This window comes from Platalea leucorodia (assembly GCF_965183815.1).
Source record: "Platalea leucorodia genome assembly, chromosome: 3".
Lineage (NCBI taxonomy): Eukaryota > Metazoa > Chordata > Aves > Pelecaniformes > Threskiornithidae > Platalea > Platalea leucorodia.
The window spans coordinates 124,662,214-124,677,801 of NC_138825.1; the positions used below are offsets into that span (position 1 = coordinate 124,662,214).

Genomic DNA, 15,588 nt, shown 5'->3' on the forward strand with positions numbered 1-15,588 from the left:
AGTTTGCAAAGTCCTAACTGGCTCACTTATACATGAGACACCGGCCTTGATGGGGAAGGGGGAGCCATCTCCTTGTCTTGTTCTTTTAGGAAGCACAACCTTGCTCAGAAACACTGTAGAACCTAACAGGTCCTGCCCTGCCACTGGGCTCAGCAAGAGTGGGAGCACTGGAAACCACAGTCTAACGAAGGGAGAATAGCTCTTAGCAGCTGTTCATGCAGAAGAGCCACTGGAAGGATGCAAAGTCAGGAAAGGCAGCAGAGGAAATTTGAAATGCAAAGGTGACGATTAGCAACTTAGGTGTGATTAGCAGTTAGGTACTACAGCCCTCTCCGATGTCTGGGCAGTCAAGGACCTGGTGATACAGCCTAGGAGAGCCAATCGTATCTGTAATGAGCTGCAGTCCTGACCAGGAGTGTGGGTGGTGCAGAAGAGCCCTTGAGCACATGGACTGAACCAGGCAAGGCTCGTGGGAAGCAGAGAGAACAAGCTCTAGCTTTTCCGCAACAAACTGGATCCAGGTCACACAATGAAGATGCAAGCAGATTCTTCCACAACCAGATCACTCACTTGGGTAAACCTATAGAGCCATACTGATCTACGCTCACTGAGAACGGCAGGTGCTCCACCATACTTATCGATGAATGCTGATTTGCACCCCATTTCTGCCCTCAGACAAGTATATGTAATTCCCATAAGAGGCAGCACATGCAGCAGTTTAGGACTATGACATGTGTCTTTGGGAGAAAAAGAACAGATCAGATGTCAGGGGAAGGAAGTTACAGAGTCTCCACACAAGGAAAAAGCGGTACAGCCTGATTCATTTTATTTCTCCTAAAAATTTTCATAGAAAACGTTGCTGGGGATATCGGTGCATGGGATCATACTGATCTGAAAGCAGTGCTGGGAGGTTGGCTCAGAGGGCCCACGTGAAGAACATAACAAGACATGATATGATCACCAGAGGCCAGAGCCACGTAGATCACTGTATGCCAGGTTGTATTCTTACATTTTTCTACAAGCTTTTGCCACTGCCCACTGTTAAGAGAAAGGTTAATATGGAAGTGGACTTTTTCCTTGACTTTATATGGTCTTATGTCCCTCAAACCACATCAGCCATCACTAATGAGTAAATTGTCAGTTCTGGATACAAGTTCCTGTTCTGTCCAAATGTGCCATGGTAGCCACAAAGAGTCACCAAGGGGGGAGACTGAACTTCACTTTGGTGACAGGTCAGCCACACAGTATGCGAAAAGAAGAAACATCTTTTCCCTGTGGCGCTGAACTGGTTTAACCCTGATGTTCATCATCCCCAACAGATCTGACACAGGCTGTGCTTGTGCACAAGAAGGTGTCACATTGTGTTGGCAGGCAAGGGAGAACCTCGTACTGATCAAAGTCAGTTGTAATCTTCCCCCGGTGAGTGATTGGCATTGCTTTTGCACCCAAACACATGCGTCACACTGGGTTGCCATTTCCTTAGAGGAGAATAGATGGGGAAGATTTTATTTAGAAGTCATTCTTTTTAATTAAAAGAAAGAGCTTGATGCTGTTTGGTTCAATTAGATTTGCCTTGCCTTTTTTTTTTTTTTTTAAATGAGAGGTGAAGCGCTGCGTGAACGATGGATGCATTGTTTTCAAGATCATTCACCTGGCATCATTCCAGTTCTTGTGAGCTCCTGCAAAGTGAAAACACAGGTGTTAGCCCTTCAGGTAGGCTGAGAAGGAAGCGCACTTCTGCTGATAGCACCTTTCAGCCTGGCTGTTCAACGCTCTGTGTAAGATCGCTGCCTGAAAGGTAACATTTTCTCCGGGCTGGCTGCTCAGAGAAAGCAGGAGTTTCTGCAGCAGGTTTTACTCCAGCACTGTGTGCATATATCTTAGACTGCAGTGGCTGCAGTCACATTTCTCTGTGTAAGGGGAACGTACAGCATCCTGCACAGCAACATACCCGGATAAAGCCTTCAGCGCTCCCCAGATGCTTTTGTGTTGCTGCCTTCTTACAATCAATGTCTTTTTGTGAACACAGGGTAGCAATCCTGCAAGGACAGCTCCCCTTAGAGACAGTAATTTGTCCACCGCAATGTGAGACACATGAATACTGCTAATGCACTGATGGCAGATATTTTATCTGGTTTCTTTTATATCCATGATGCTAATTTCCACCCTCATGGTGGATGTTTTTACAAGAGAGATGAGACACAATTAGTGACAGTCCATAGCAACAAGAATTATCAAAAAAAAGGGGAAAGGAGAACGAAACAGACGGTTCTGTGAAGAGCAGAAGTAGTTGGAGGAGACAAGGGGCCAATCTTCTAGTAGAAAGCGCCACCACCACAACAACAAAAACCCCAAAATATATTGGTTTCGACCACATACTCAAACAGCAGCAAGATTATTCATTAGGACAAACTCTTAGCTGTAAGGAAAGTCCTGGAAAAGATCGCTTGGGGAAGGAGCAGAGTTTCTGTTGCTAAGAGATTTAAGAGCAGGTTAGGTAAGCCCCATCAGCAAAGATGTACATTTAGTGGATCCTGTCTCGGGGCAAAGGGAGATGCTTAATGACGGCCTCTCTTCAGATTTAGGGCCTGAATCTCTCCCCATGCTTGCTACATCTGCAGCTCTGAAGCCTTTGCAGTATAGCTCTGCAATAAGGCAATCCTCCAGTTCTTGTGTCACCCGTAGAATTGTTTGTGATTTATTTAGTATTCAAGAAACATATAAAATAACAAGGGAACAGTTGTTTATCCTAAGAATGTACCAAAAAGGCCACTGATTGAAGTTTTGGAGGTTACACTGTCCTCAAGAAGCCCTGACCTGCACTGCAACCACCTAGTAGGAATTGCTAGATCTTGGAAAGAGATGTGTTTGCTATTTTGGGGAAGGAAACAGCTTCGTTTGTTCCCTGAAGACTTCCCTATACATACCCATTTACCCACTGTCTTGCAGCTTCACATGTAAGCAAACAAAATGGATGAAGGCTACATCCCAAATATAAGAACAATGATTTGAGATATATTTGCCTGTATAGGTAACAAGCCAGGCAGGGAAAAATCAGGCCCTAAGTTATACGCTTCATGAACGCTTGCCTGTACAGAAGCCATAATGTTGCTAAGAAATCCACAGCAAGTTGATGCTTACCCTTAAGCAGGGTTTTCACACCTCAGAGCGGATACACAGAGCTCACAAGGGGCAGGCCGTTGCTCTAATTCAAAGCGACTCTCGCTTCCCTTATGCTGACTTTCCTGGTTTTCCAGCAGAGCTCCTGTAGCACACCAAGAATATCACACAGAAGGCTCAAAACAGAAACAGTAAGTCCCAACCAATTTCCCTGCCCTTCACAGCTTCTGTGAAGGCCAGATAACATCCTGTAACAAACATGAGTAACCACAGCCAAAAACAAAGGCAGAAGGGAAATATTATATACCCTCAGCAGTTGTTTTTGCAGAACTAGATCCACTCTAACAGTGCCTGGGGTGCACACAGCACTCATCTTTCTTCCTTACTGGCCTTGACAGTGCAGGTCTCCACACAAGGATTCATTTAAGTAGGCTACGGAAGCAAGATGCATAATTAGTGCAGCTAATGACAAAGATGAGTTTCCAGTCTAAGCAGAAGCAGCGTTTCAGACAGCTCTCAGGCCAGCAGAAGAGAGTTTGTTTACAGTAAGATTCCTCTGTCCAGTAAATCATGGCCTGCTTTCCTAAAGGTCTGTATCCTTCTAAACAACACACTACCTGGTATGAAAACAGGCTCGTACAGGTCTGTCTTTGAGGTGAGCAGAACGTTGCAATACAGTGAGGGTTAAGGAGTGTGCCCTGTGAGACATGAAAACCAGACTATCTTAAAAATTCAGGCAAAGCCTCCCACCAAGTGTATCACACACCACAAGGAACAATGGTCATTAATGCAATGAATTAATTGTCCTCCTCTATCAAGGTTCATCTGGATCTGGCCTTACAGATATTCCACTAAATAGCTGGACTGTTCAGTGCGTACCTGAAAACACAGCAAGGTTTCAAGCTCCGTGAGAAAGTGGAGACTTTAATGGGAAGGAAGTTACGCTTAATCCTTTACTTAGTTACAGCAAGGGAGAAAAGCCTTGAATTTTCCCTTAGATAAGATACTCCCTAGTCACAGAAATACCTTTTCCTTTCACCCATCCAACAATACTAATTCTCTGATAATTTTCTAATCCAAACAGTGTCCATCTGAGGCTGGCAGCATCTGCTGCACCATTCTGAGGCAACCACTGCCGTTCTTGGGATGCCCGGTTAAACAGATGCAGGCCACTTTGTGTACGGGTGGATCCCTTGATGCTGAGGAAGAGAATGCTAGGAAACCACAACAGGCAAACCAGAAGGTTTTGGAAAAACATCTTTGTGCCATGGTTTTTATAACTTAGGTTCACTGTCAATGCAGTGGTGCATCTTCCTAAGAAACTCAGAAACCAAGAAAATGGGAAATGACCATCTGATCCGAAAGGAGTGGTCTGCCATGGTCTACCTGGTGGTTTACTCTCCTTGGATTACTGAGTTCCTTGATAAATGCTTTTACCCAGTAAAGGCACGGCTGTCAGATGAATAGGGCAATGAATACACTCCTTTATAATTACAGTCTACATTTATTGAGCAGGAAAGGTTCTGCATCACTCCAGTCCCTTGCTGTCACAGCCAGCCAGCCAGGAGTGACAAGGGCATCCACTATCTCACAGCAGCAGAGTTAGTGATGTCATCCTAGTGCAATGATGACATCACAGGCCCCCTGTAGACATGGTATCTCTGGACTATTTTTACTCGTCGGTGCAAAACAGTCTCTAATTAGCAGAAACACACAGTATTGCCACACAGAGAAGATCCCACCTCCGGCACTCTTGTGGTAAGAAGCAGCTGGGCTCCGCAGCGTGGCAGAAGCAAGCATTGAACACTGCAGTGGAAGAGTAAGCCATGATCACAGCTCTGACCAAGGCGGGCACTCTGGGACAAGCAGGGTGAAAGATCACCTCTATCTACCTAAGACAGAAACTTGTCAAACACCAAATAGCAGCCTTGAAACACTGAATACTCAGAAAATGGTATACTGTGAAATACTCAGATGTTCACCAGTCCAACATCATTGTTTCTTGCTCCTCTCTTCCCACGGCCGCAGCTGGCTAAGAAGAGGTCTCAGGTGGGGTTGGCCGAGGCCAGTTACAACCTGAGAGAACATGCCATTCATCAGCGTCTTTTTCTGCAAGGGAACAAAGCAGAGGAGGAAAACCCTGTAATCAAGTTAAAGCCACTTTCCCAACTCTGTTTACTGAGTGCATTTGTTAAATAGACTTTGGAGAATAAATAGTGGGTTTATGAAAAGGAATCAGGTTTCATCTGATAATGTAACACAAAGCTTCCCTGTCAGGGGCTCAAACCCTGTAAAATCTGACCTGCCGGATCTGGGAATAGATGCACAACTGCTCAGTGTAGCTCATTATGGTCCAGGGAACCACTGGGTTTCATTGGTCTTGAAGAGTGCACAACCCCCGTGAATCGACCTGAGAAAAGCCTGCTAAAAACATATCAGTGCATTTTATGAAATCTGCAAGGTCTCATGGACTTAAGTCCCTCATCTCCAAAGTGCCCTGTTCAATTAACCTCAAAACTTTCACTCTAAAATAAAGCTGACTTTTGGCAGAAGACCTTGGAGGGAAACTTCAGGACAGAAAAGTTAAAATGCATTTAAAATGAAATCTAAAATGGCCATCTCTGCAAAATGGAGCCATTACCACAGCTGCAAAAGCATTTATCAAGTGCTAGGAGCATGCTTGATGCCTCCCAGAACAGGCAGACACCTTTCCCACAGACTCACCAGCCTCTCACAGCTGTTAGGACTGAGCAGAGCGGCCAGCAGCAGCATGCAGAGTGTCAGTGAAAAATCGGCTTAAGATTTTCTTGCCTTTGTTTGAAGGCAATAAGGCATCGCATTATGAGCTAGGGAGGGGCAAAAGCATTTAAGACTTCCATTTTCCATCCAGAATTATTAGATAATCTTTATAATCTAGCACAATGAGTCTAAAAACTTTGCCCTTGAAGTTTAATAGTTCTCTTATTGAAATAAAGGCAGTTTATTCTTTCCTCTCAGTTGACATCTCTCAGGCAATGGGTGCTGTAGATCAACTTTTGAGGATCTTTCTGCATTTACAGCGAAGTTCCCTGTAGAACAGGTGAAAGAGTTGGAATTGTATTTTATTTTCTCAATTAGTATAATTTTGCTGTCATTCCTGCAGACTGAACTGTAATTGACATTTTTCCATCCCCCCCACTGGCAATATGAGGACTGTTGGAATGGGGAAGGGAACTGCGTGCTGCCTTCAGCTCTTTATTTATCCACAGCTTTTTGTTGGAGCAAGATACAAACATACATCAGCATATGCTTTAGCTAAAAACAAGAGCTTGGCAACTCAAGCAGGTTGGGAATTTTCCATCCACAGAAAGAGCAAGCTCAGCAAAGAAAAAAACAGAACTGTCCTTCGGGGCAAAAAGGGAATTTTGCCTAAATCATTTAATTTTCTTTTAATTTCTCTTAAAATCAAAAGTCAGTGTTTTCTTGAACTGAATCCAAAGTGTTTCAAGTCATGTCAGCATTAAGTTGCATGACTTCAGGCCACTGTTTGCCTGATGGGACTGCCGCTTTGGGTGCCGTACATTTGTAGCCTTCCCAAAATAAACAGGAGAGCCGAGTGCTTGATCACCAGGTCCCAACATGGGGAACGTGGATTCAAGAGGCCGTTTGCAGAGGATAGCTCCATAGTGAGTATTAAACATGACAATCCAGATATAACTTCTGCCTCAAGAAGTCATTGAACCGCTTATGACTGGAGTCTGGGAAATATCCCAATCCCTATATTCTCTCCTTAAACATCCACTGCTGATGGTTGCTGGAGACCAAGCGTGGAGATGCTCGTGCCTTCTCTCTGACCCACGTGGTCATTCTTACATGCTTGCATTAAACCAGCTCAGCTCTGTTTCTCATGGCAGTGTCCTGCTCTGGGGAGACGTTGTCCGGGCAGGAGTCCAGAGCATGAAAATATGACATATAAAGTATCATCCCAGGCCCCTGTGAGCGCACAGCTCAGTGAGCTGGAACCTTTAGCTCAGCAACCCCAAAAAGAATCCTGAAATACTAAAAAAAACTTTTGTTAAAGGTGCTTAGAGGAAATAATCTGGAAAGCTTAACTAAATAAAGAAAAAAATGTCATCCAAAAATATGCACGTATACTTTTTTTTTTTTTTTTTTTGACGTCTTAATTTTCAGTCAGGACAAAGACCAACATTAAACTATCAGAAACAATTTCCTGGTAGGGGAACCTTTCACAGAGCTCTGCTAGCAAAATAAAACCCTCCACTGCACACACAGATCTCCCCAGCCTGGAGATCAGAGGCAGAGTCAACCGAATGTGACAGCTATTAATCACGGCACTTAATGCCTGGCTGGGCAGTACGCGGGCACAGCTACAGGGCATGGAGCAGAAGACCCTACACAAAACGCTGCACCCTGATAACGCACTTACAACGAAAGGAAAAAGCATTTCAGTTTCACTGTCCAGCCATTTCAAATGGAAGAATGGTTTGTTGTCGAGTCTGCCAAAAAAATCCCTGGCATTTGATGTAGATTCAAGTCAGTTCAGGGTTGGAACAGAGCCTGATTTTTTTTAATCCATCCACCCCCCCCAAAGGGAATTGATGAATGAAATTGTTTCAGAGTATTTCCAAGTTAGGAGCGCAAACAAAGCAGGACTGGCCGCTATTTCCAAGGCTTTCAGACACTAACAAATGGCCACTTTTTAAAACCTCAGCTCACAAAGTGTGGACATCTTGGAAAACCATGATACAACAGAAGCTGCAGGGGGGAAAATCCTTTGCTGGCTGTAGAAGCTGAGTGCTCACAACTCCTGGCTCCCAAGTGCCTAATTGAGTTTGAAAGAACTGTTAAGTACCATTCACAAAACCAGCTGTCTCTCTTTAAAAGAGGAAAAGCTACAGTAGGAAAATAAACACAAAGAACTCTCTTGTTGGACTGCAGAGCCTCGAAAAATGCATTTAAAGCCCCTGGGGAAGCAAAGCTATGGGAGTATCAGCAGTATCATTCCATCTGCTACAGACTGTGCAGTATCTTCAGCAAACTGAGTCAAACTAAAGGGTCATCCGAGGCCTGTACGCTGTCCCAAAGGCCACCAGCAGTCAGCCGGGGCACAGGACATGGAGGAAAAACTGACAGCTATGCATCCCTGACATCCTGATACTGTATTGCACAGGCACATCCATTGACAGCCGATGCCTTTGTGTTAAATAACCCTTGATGGATTTTTCTATCCCATATCTAGCTGCTTTTTGACTGCATATCATGTTTGGCATCTACAATGTCCCATGGCCATGAGCTCCCCAGCTGAACCACACACCCTGCCGAACACCACCTCCTTTTGTTTCAAGCACCACCTGACAATTTCATCTGGTGCACCTTAATTCTTATAGGAGGCAGAGCAAATAGTTGTTCCTTACCTTCTCCATGCCAATATTTCATAGACCTCCATCATATCATCACCTCAGCAATCACTTTTCCAGGCTGAGGAGTCTGCCACCAAATGAAGCAAGGAAGAGCAGAGCCTCTAGCGTGACTCCATGGCTGCTCTCAGGAGGGGCACCATGGAGCCAGCCTTGCAGTGAGGGCAAACAGATCTCAGCTGGCATGTTGCAGAGGTAAAAAGAAAAGATCCGGTTGTCTCCAGGGCCCTGATATTTGCATGCAGCGGAGCAAAAAGGATTTTTCTGCTTGGGAAGGATGATGCACGGATCACCTGAAGTTGCTCACCAGTGGTTTTACTGTATCTGCTAGCCTGCCACAATGTAAAGTTCTCTTCTAGACCAGTATCACACCAGGATGGCAGATCCCCAGACTGACGAAGCAGCAGGAGTGATTTAATAACCCAGTTACCTCCTCCAGCACCGAGGCAACCATCTGGAGCATTAAACTGGCACGAACACAAGCTAGACGGACCTTGCAGCAAGCTGGCCCTGAAACCACCCCATCCTCCAGGTTCAGCTGCAATCCAAGGCCTCCCTGATACGGCCCAGCTGGATAACCCTGCCTCTGAGAGCTGAGAAGATTGCTAAATTGTGAGAAAGAGCACAGAGCCCTGCAAGATAAGAAAGGTAAAACCGAGGACAGAGGTAGGGTTGTCGAGATGTGATAGGTAGCAGCTCGAAGGTGCAAGAGCAAAAACCTCAACATGAGAAGGCAGAAAATCCTAAAGGGGAGAAAACCCAACTCCATGAGATGGATGATGGCATCTCAGCAACATGGATGATCCATTCCAGCAAGCGGCCAAGGCCAACCCTCCCACCTGACAAGTGCCTGTTTGGGCACCAAAGGCACTTTGGGTGTCTTTCTCGGTGGTCAGCACAGCCTTGTAGCTCACAGAGCCTCTGTGCATGACAAAAGGTGCCCCAAAAAGTGCTCCAGGGAGAGAAGGAGGGTTACAAACTACTGACAAACTTGTATGCTTTATATTTTTCATTGTATCTGGGTTTTGTGGGAGTTTTTTGGATTTGGGGTTTTTTTAATCCATGTCTGAGACACTGCAAACAAGAAAAGCCAGTCTGAAGTTCAGAAACATGCTAATGGAGGAATATTGGAAATGCAAATTAAAAGAGCCAAGGGGAAAAGAGTAGGACATGTTCCAGCAAGCTGCTCTGCAAGGGAAAGTCAGATCTGGGCCGGGTGTTGAGGCAACGTTCTCATCAGAAAGAAATCCAGGGAGCTGAAGAAAGGGAGAGAGGACATTCCCTTCTTCTAGGAGGGGCAGATTATTAAAATACAGTAAGATGGCAAACTCCAGAGCATCTTTTGCACAGCATGTGGTGAGGCACTCCTCTGAGCTGGGACTTGTGCGTAGCGGTGCCAGAAGGGCCAGGGTGGGGACCAGGGTTGCTGGGAATGAATTTTGCTGTTGGGAGTCTCCAGCAGAAGAGGAGAACTGTCCATCCTCTCATACCCAGCAAGGTGCCATGGAGCTCATGGCTCCAAGAGTGCTCGGCGCTCTCCCCACTCTGCCTCATGCAGCTGCCTTCGTCCTCTCCTTATCCACGTAGCATCCAGAAGTGCTCGTCTTGTTCAAAGCCTTCTGCAACAGCCTCTCCCAAAGCCTCAGGCTTAATCTCCCTCCCACCCCCTCCTCTTCACAGGGTTTTCCTCATCTCACCCTCTGCCCACTTGCTGAATTTGCACACCTTTCTCACAACTCCCTGTGCTTAGATAGCTGAGCAAAAGGAGCTCTTCCCGGCCTTTGGGGACGCTTGGAGACACAACAGAGCTCTTGCCATGGAGACATGCTGTCCCTTTGGTTTGCTGCTCTGCATGGTACCGTACTCTGTGGGCACGAGCCTTGTATTTCTGCAGACCAGTTATTTTTAGTCCTGTTGACAATCGTGCAAATGTTAAGCGCATGGCTTTCTGTCATGTTAGCAGTAGGCAAAGATCGAGGTATACCCTCTCTTCTCCCCTTTTAGCTCCATCTGGGCTTCGCTACATGCTCAGTACCTTAGACCCTGGTTAGTGCCTAGAAGCTGTTTTTAATCAAAGCTGTACAATAGCCAAGCAGTCTCTGTCCCAAACAGTAAACGCACAAGAGGCACATGAGAACAGGGAATCTTGCCTGGACTCACCCAGAAAGCCCACTTCTTTGGCCAAGACTGATGCAGATGGCGTAGCTCACTTGAGATGACACCAGCAAGCTGTGGCAGTGGCAGGACCAGGACTTCGGACTCCCAAACCCCAGTCCAAGGCCTAAAAAACATAAAAATTAAAAAAAAAAAATTTAATCGTCCTTCCATTCTACATGAGGATCCAGTTGCAGTGACAGAGCCTTAGATGACAGCTCATTAAGCCACATGGGTTGTCACCTCACAAATCTTCCCTGTGACTTAATTACCAAAAGCATCATCGCAATGTTTAACACCGCAGATGCTGACTCAGGCTGCAGGGCTTTTCCCTTTTGGCTGCCTTACTTTTCCTTACCAGTTTTTCCAATCCCATGTGCCACGTGCAATCGCAAACAGCTGGACCAGCACAAGTCAGGAGGAAAAACGGGTGGAGGAGAACAGCAACATTTTAATTCAACATTGCCAAAGCCTCCCCCGTTGTGGAATGACAGCCTTGCCAACTGCTGGCAGTGCACCCGGGGTACTTTATGTATTTGATGTTGCGCAAGTGTCCCTTAAGGATCTGTGGAAGAAAACCTTTTTCCCAGCAAGGCAGAGCTTTTTTTTTTCCCTCTCCTTCCCAACCTAGGGAAACGTAGAAACCAGAGCCCCGTACTTACCCCACTGTGGTCCAAATTGCTGTTTTCTCCCTGAAACAACTGATTAAATAAGAAACAGAGAACCCTCTTCACTCTAGCAGCAATGTCATCAAGTCTTCAGGGAAGAGAGGTTCAGCTCAAGTGCAGGTCTCAGTCCAGTGCACCAAGGACTACGCTTGCTCAAAGCTGTTCCTACACCACGTCTAATCCTCTGGTTAGCACAGGCTTCAAGACTCCACAACCAGGTAGGATATGGCCACGATAGCTTAGATGCTCCAAGCACCACAAAAAGTGGCAGCTGATGAGGTGAAGCACAGTACGGAAAAGGCAAGCAGTTTTCTGCTCAAAAAAACCCACAAACCCTAACTCTGAAACAATCCTTATTCCTGCCAGAAAGTTTTTGACAAGAAAGTTTTTATTTCATATCGCCAAGGAATTACAAGCCAAAAAGAAATGGCTAAAACAGAAAATATCCTGTAGAAATGTTGCACTTACCTTGCTGGGCCATCACAACAATTTATTTCATGTCAGGAAAGAGACTAAAATTTGCATTTTAGAAATGATACAATTGAATCTACCACAAAATATGAAGGGCTGCAAAAACATCCGCCATCCCAACAACAACGTATATAATTTATATATTAAATTAATGTTATTAAATAATGATCTGATTTAAAAGAATATCAATGAAGCCTTTAAGTGCATGCCTTCTACATGCATAGTCTTCCTCATTAAAGAAAAATATGTAAAAAGGCTGTGAGTAATTGGTTTGTTAACCACTGTAGAAAATGCCAGTTCTCTGGTCACAGACCAGGAAGCAAATTTTCCTGGATCCCTGGTACTTTTGAATTACCCGCTTGCCGAAAGGCTGAGAACCTTTTTTTCCTCCACAGGGTGACCCCAGGCTACAAACCACCGCCCTGCACGGTACCAGGACCGAGCGGGATGGGCCGAGCGCGGCCGGTACAGCGCAAACCCTGGACGCTTGACTGCCCACCTCCAGGCAGGAGGCTCTCCTCCTCCCACACGTATTCCTCGTGTGAAGATTTACATCTTAGACGCACATGCCAAGCTCAGACTACAAGAATAATTTCAAAAAAGGCATCCCAAGTGTATGAATCGCTGCCTGACAAAGTAGGTGCTAGAAACTCCTGGAGCTGAAGGCGGCTGGGGAAGCTCTGAGGCTAGGGGCTGTAATTATGCCTCCTTTTAAATCAGCATAAATGATCCAGTCTACTAGCTCTCACTTTACGCTTAGCCAAGTAATGAATCAGCTTTTAGCTACTCAGATCAAGTACTCAAAATGACACAGTGTTGGGGTGCAGCAATCAGCCCCCCCAACAAATACGCAACATGTTGTATATTTTTCATCTTATAGTTCAAAGGGAATATTGCTGTTGGCTCTGTCGTACAGCTATGAACCAAACGGATCCTCTATATACAATAAGAGTTCCTGTAAACTGTTGCAACCTAACCATAGAAGCTGTTACAAACCTAATTTTCATAACACCACCCAGCATCTTTAAGACTTTAAGACTGACATAACATGTGTTTGACATGTGTTTTACCACAGTAAGTCAAGACCTTATTGCTCTGTACAACTACCTGAAAGGAGGTTGTAGCAAGGTGGGGGGGTCTCTTCTCCCCAGGAACAAGCAATGGGACGAGAGGGAACGGCCTCAAGCTGCGCCAGGGCAGGGTTGGGTTGGGTATTGGGAAAAACTTCTTCCCCCAAAGGGCTGTCAGGCCCTGGCCCAGGCTGCCCGGGGCAGGGGCTGAGTCCCCATCCCTGGGGGGATTTAAAAGCCGGGGAGATGTGGTGCTTGAGGACATGGTTTAGCGGTGGGCTTGGCAGTGCTGGGTTAACGGTTGGACTCAATGATCTTAAGGGTCTTTTCCAACCTTGACAATTCTATGATTCAAACAGTCCATTTTAATTGACATTTTTGTTCTTATGGCATCCCTCATTTGCAGAGCTACAGCCTTCCCACACGCTGCACAGCAACGTTAAAGCCTTCAGGGTTTACGGCGGAGCGCCTTACCTGCACAGCCACGACCCACGATGCTTAAGACTGGCTAAAAGGTAAATGGCAGCATAAAGAAGAAGGAGCTTCAACTCATTTTGTATAAAAAAGCACAGAAGTACATTTTCCCTAAAAAGCAGCAAGAGCAAACACTGAATTTATGTGACCAACCTGGTGAATTCCCATAGGAATTCAACAGCAACTTTGTGTCTTCTTTCCCCTGATTATTTTATCCCAAGCAAAAGTTTTGCTCACTAGATTAGCAACCAAAAATTGTCCAAAACCCCCAATATTTACATGAGAAACAGGTTTTCTTCTCTTCTCTGTAGTAACCGGGTTGTCTGCCAGTACTTTAAGGTACTGAGGGAGCAGATTTTGATCTTTAAGAGTAAACCCTCCATTTTGAGCAACCTGATCGGGTTGCAGATGTCCCTGCCAACTGCAGGGGGGATGGACTAGGTGACCTTTAAAGGTCCCTGCCATCCCAAACCATTCTGTGATTCTGTGATGAGCTGTGATGACCTGCAGCATCAGATAAAGTAATCTAAAGCCATCAGCAACACTCTTGCAACAGAACATCAAAGGATCATTATCTCCAGCTCTGAAAGACAAAGACCACAGGCTTGTCTCGACATTTACACAGCAGGAGAAACTGTGAGCAACCCAACACAGTCCAGCGTCCTTGAGTTACATTTAATGCACAACAGTAGTTCCGCCTCATTGTTTTCTTTCACTGCCTGGCGGAAAAACTGGCGGCATGGAAGAGCGCCCTACAATGGTGCTAAACGAAAACACGTCGGTTTTCAAAAAAAGAAATGCCAACGGCCTCAATCTGCTGAGTTTTAGCTTCCTCAGGATCTGTTGGTGCCACGGCACGTACAAGATACTGGGATTGGGGTGCTGCACAGTCACCACCAGCCAGGAGAACCCGGTATTTCATGAGGTGAGCTTGTGGACATCCCATCCTCAGGGGTCAGCTGGTTTCCCTGCCAGGCTGCCGCTTCTCACGGTGCTTGTAGGAACGTAATCGCCTTCCTATTCCCTACCCTGCAAAGCCTCAAAGGTGGTGAAGAGGTTAGAAAGGGGCGAGGTGGGACAGATCCAATGCCAGAGGACTTAAGGGAGGCTTGGAGAGCCAGGCTGGAGTTCAAGTGAGTCACAGACCGGGCACCAAGCAGAGTCTGCCTCTGCCTTCTCCACTCCCCCCCATCAGATGTTTCTATACATTAAATCAAAACATCATGTTTTACACGCAGATAATACGGGCTTAAAGAAATCCGTCGCAGCCTGTTTGCACAGTACAAGCTTTTAAAGGCATCGTGTCCTCATGAGTGGCATCTCAATTGTAGTTTGAATCCAACACATGGCTTTATATCCTTTTGAATATTCCAGAGCCTTTCGGTATTTGGTTTTGAGTTTTTAAATGCCCTCTTACCCATGCTCAAATAAAAACATAAGAAGAAAAGTTAAATAAAAAAAATTTCAACACTTGATCAGATTGTTATTTTCTCCCCTCCCCTCCAAAAAGCAAGCTTAAACCAAATCAGGCTGCCTGATTATAGCTAAAAATATTTTAAAATAGACCCACTCTGTTTCAGCAGGGACTTTTGCAAACATTTTGCACAAATAGGGACTGAATGTCATTCTTTTCACATCAAGACCTTCAGCACCTTTCACCGTGTTATCAGAGAGGACTGCATGAGCTGCAGGGCAGCACACCCACCCAGTCTTCATCTGCTGAAATGCCAAAAGCCACAAAAATTCTTCACCTTCCAGAGGAGGTGCAGAGACCACGAACGATGCCGCAAGGAAACGGACAGCCCAGTGCTTCGCAGCCTACCGACCCAGCCAGGAGAGATCCAGGCATTGCCATGGTTCACAGCCTTGGTTTCCCAAGAGATGTTTGTCCTTTTTTTTTTTGCTCCTTCCCCTGGCAAGTACACCAAAGTGCCCCACCTCCCTTAAAATACAACAGGTAATCGTGACCCCAGGTCTAGCGGTGGACTTCTTGCAAGGTTTTACTTCAGTCCGAACCACTCTCCCTTTGAAGACATCTGCCTGCCTTCCTTTAGAGTGTTCAATGCAAGCACAAAATCTTAACTAATTGAATTGTTGATCCATCGTGTGCAGGGCTGGTGTCGGAGGCCCAAAACCACGGGAGCAGAGCTCTGCAAGCCCTGCACAGACTCAAGGTCTCTACCTCCTCCTTTCCATGCAGCCCTGCAGCACAAA

At 45.7% G+C, this 15,588-nt stretch overlaps 1 long non-coding RNA gene across 2 annotated transcripts in view; it reads left to right on the top strand.

Annotated features, from left to right (window-relative positions):
• Positions 1 to 15,323, top strand: part of LOC309588540 — a 19,638-nt gene extending 4,315 nt beyond the window's left edge. Inside the window, exons 2-5 of one of the 2 annotated variants that reach the window (XR_014227816.1) lie at positions 851 to 1,713; positions 4,205 to 9,185; positions 12,226 to 12,466; positions 13,307 to 15,323. This is a non-coding gene — a long non-coding RNA (uncharacterized lncRNA). Of the gene's footprint in view, positions 1 to 850; positions 1,714 to 4,204; positions 9,186 to 12,225 lie in introns of both variants that reach the window. The other variant, XR_014227815.1, reaches the window with a different exon arrangement.
• Positions 15,324 to 15,588: the final 265 nt, after the last annotated feature.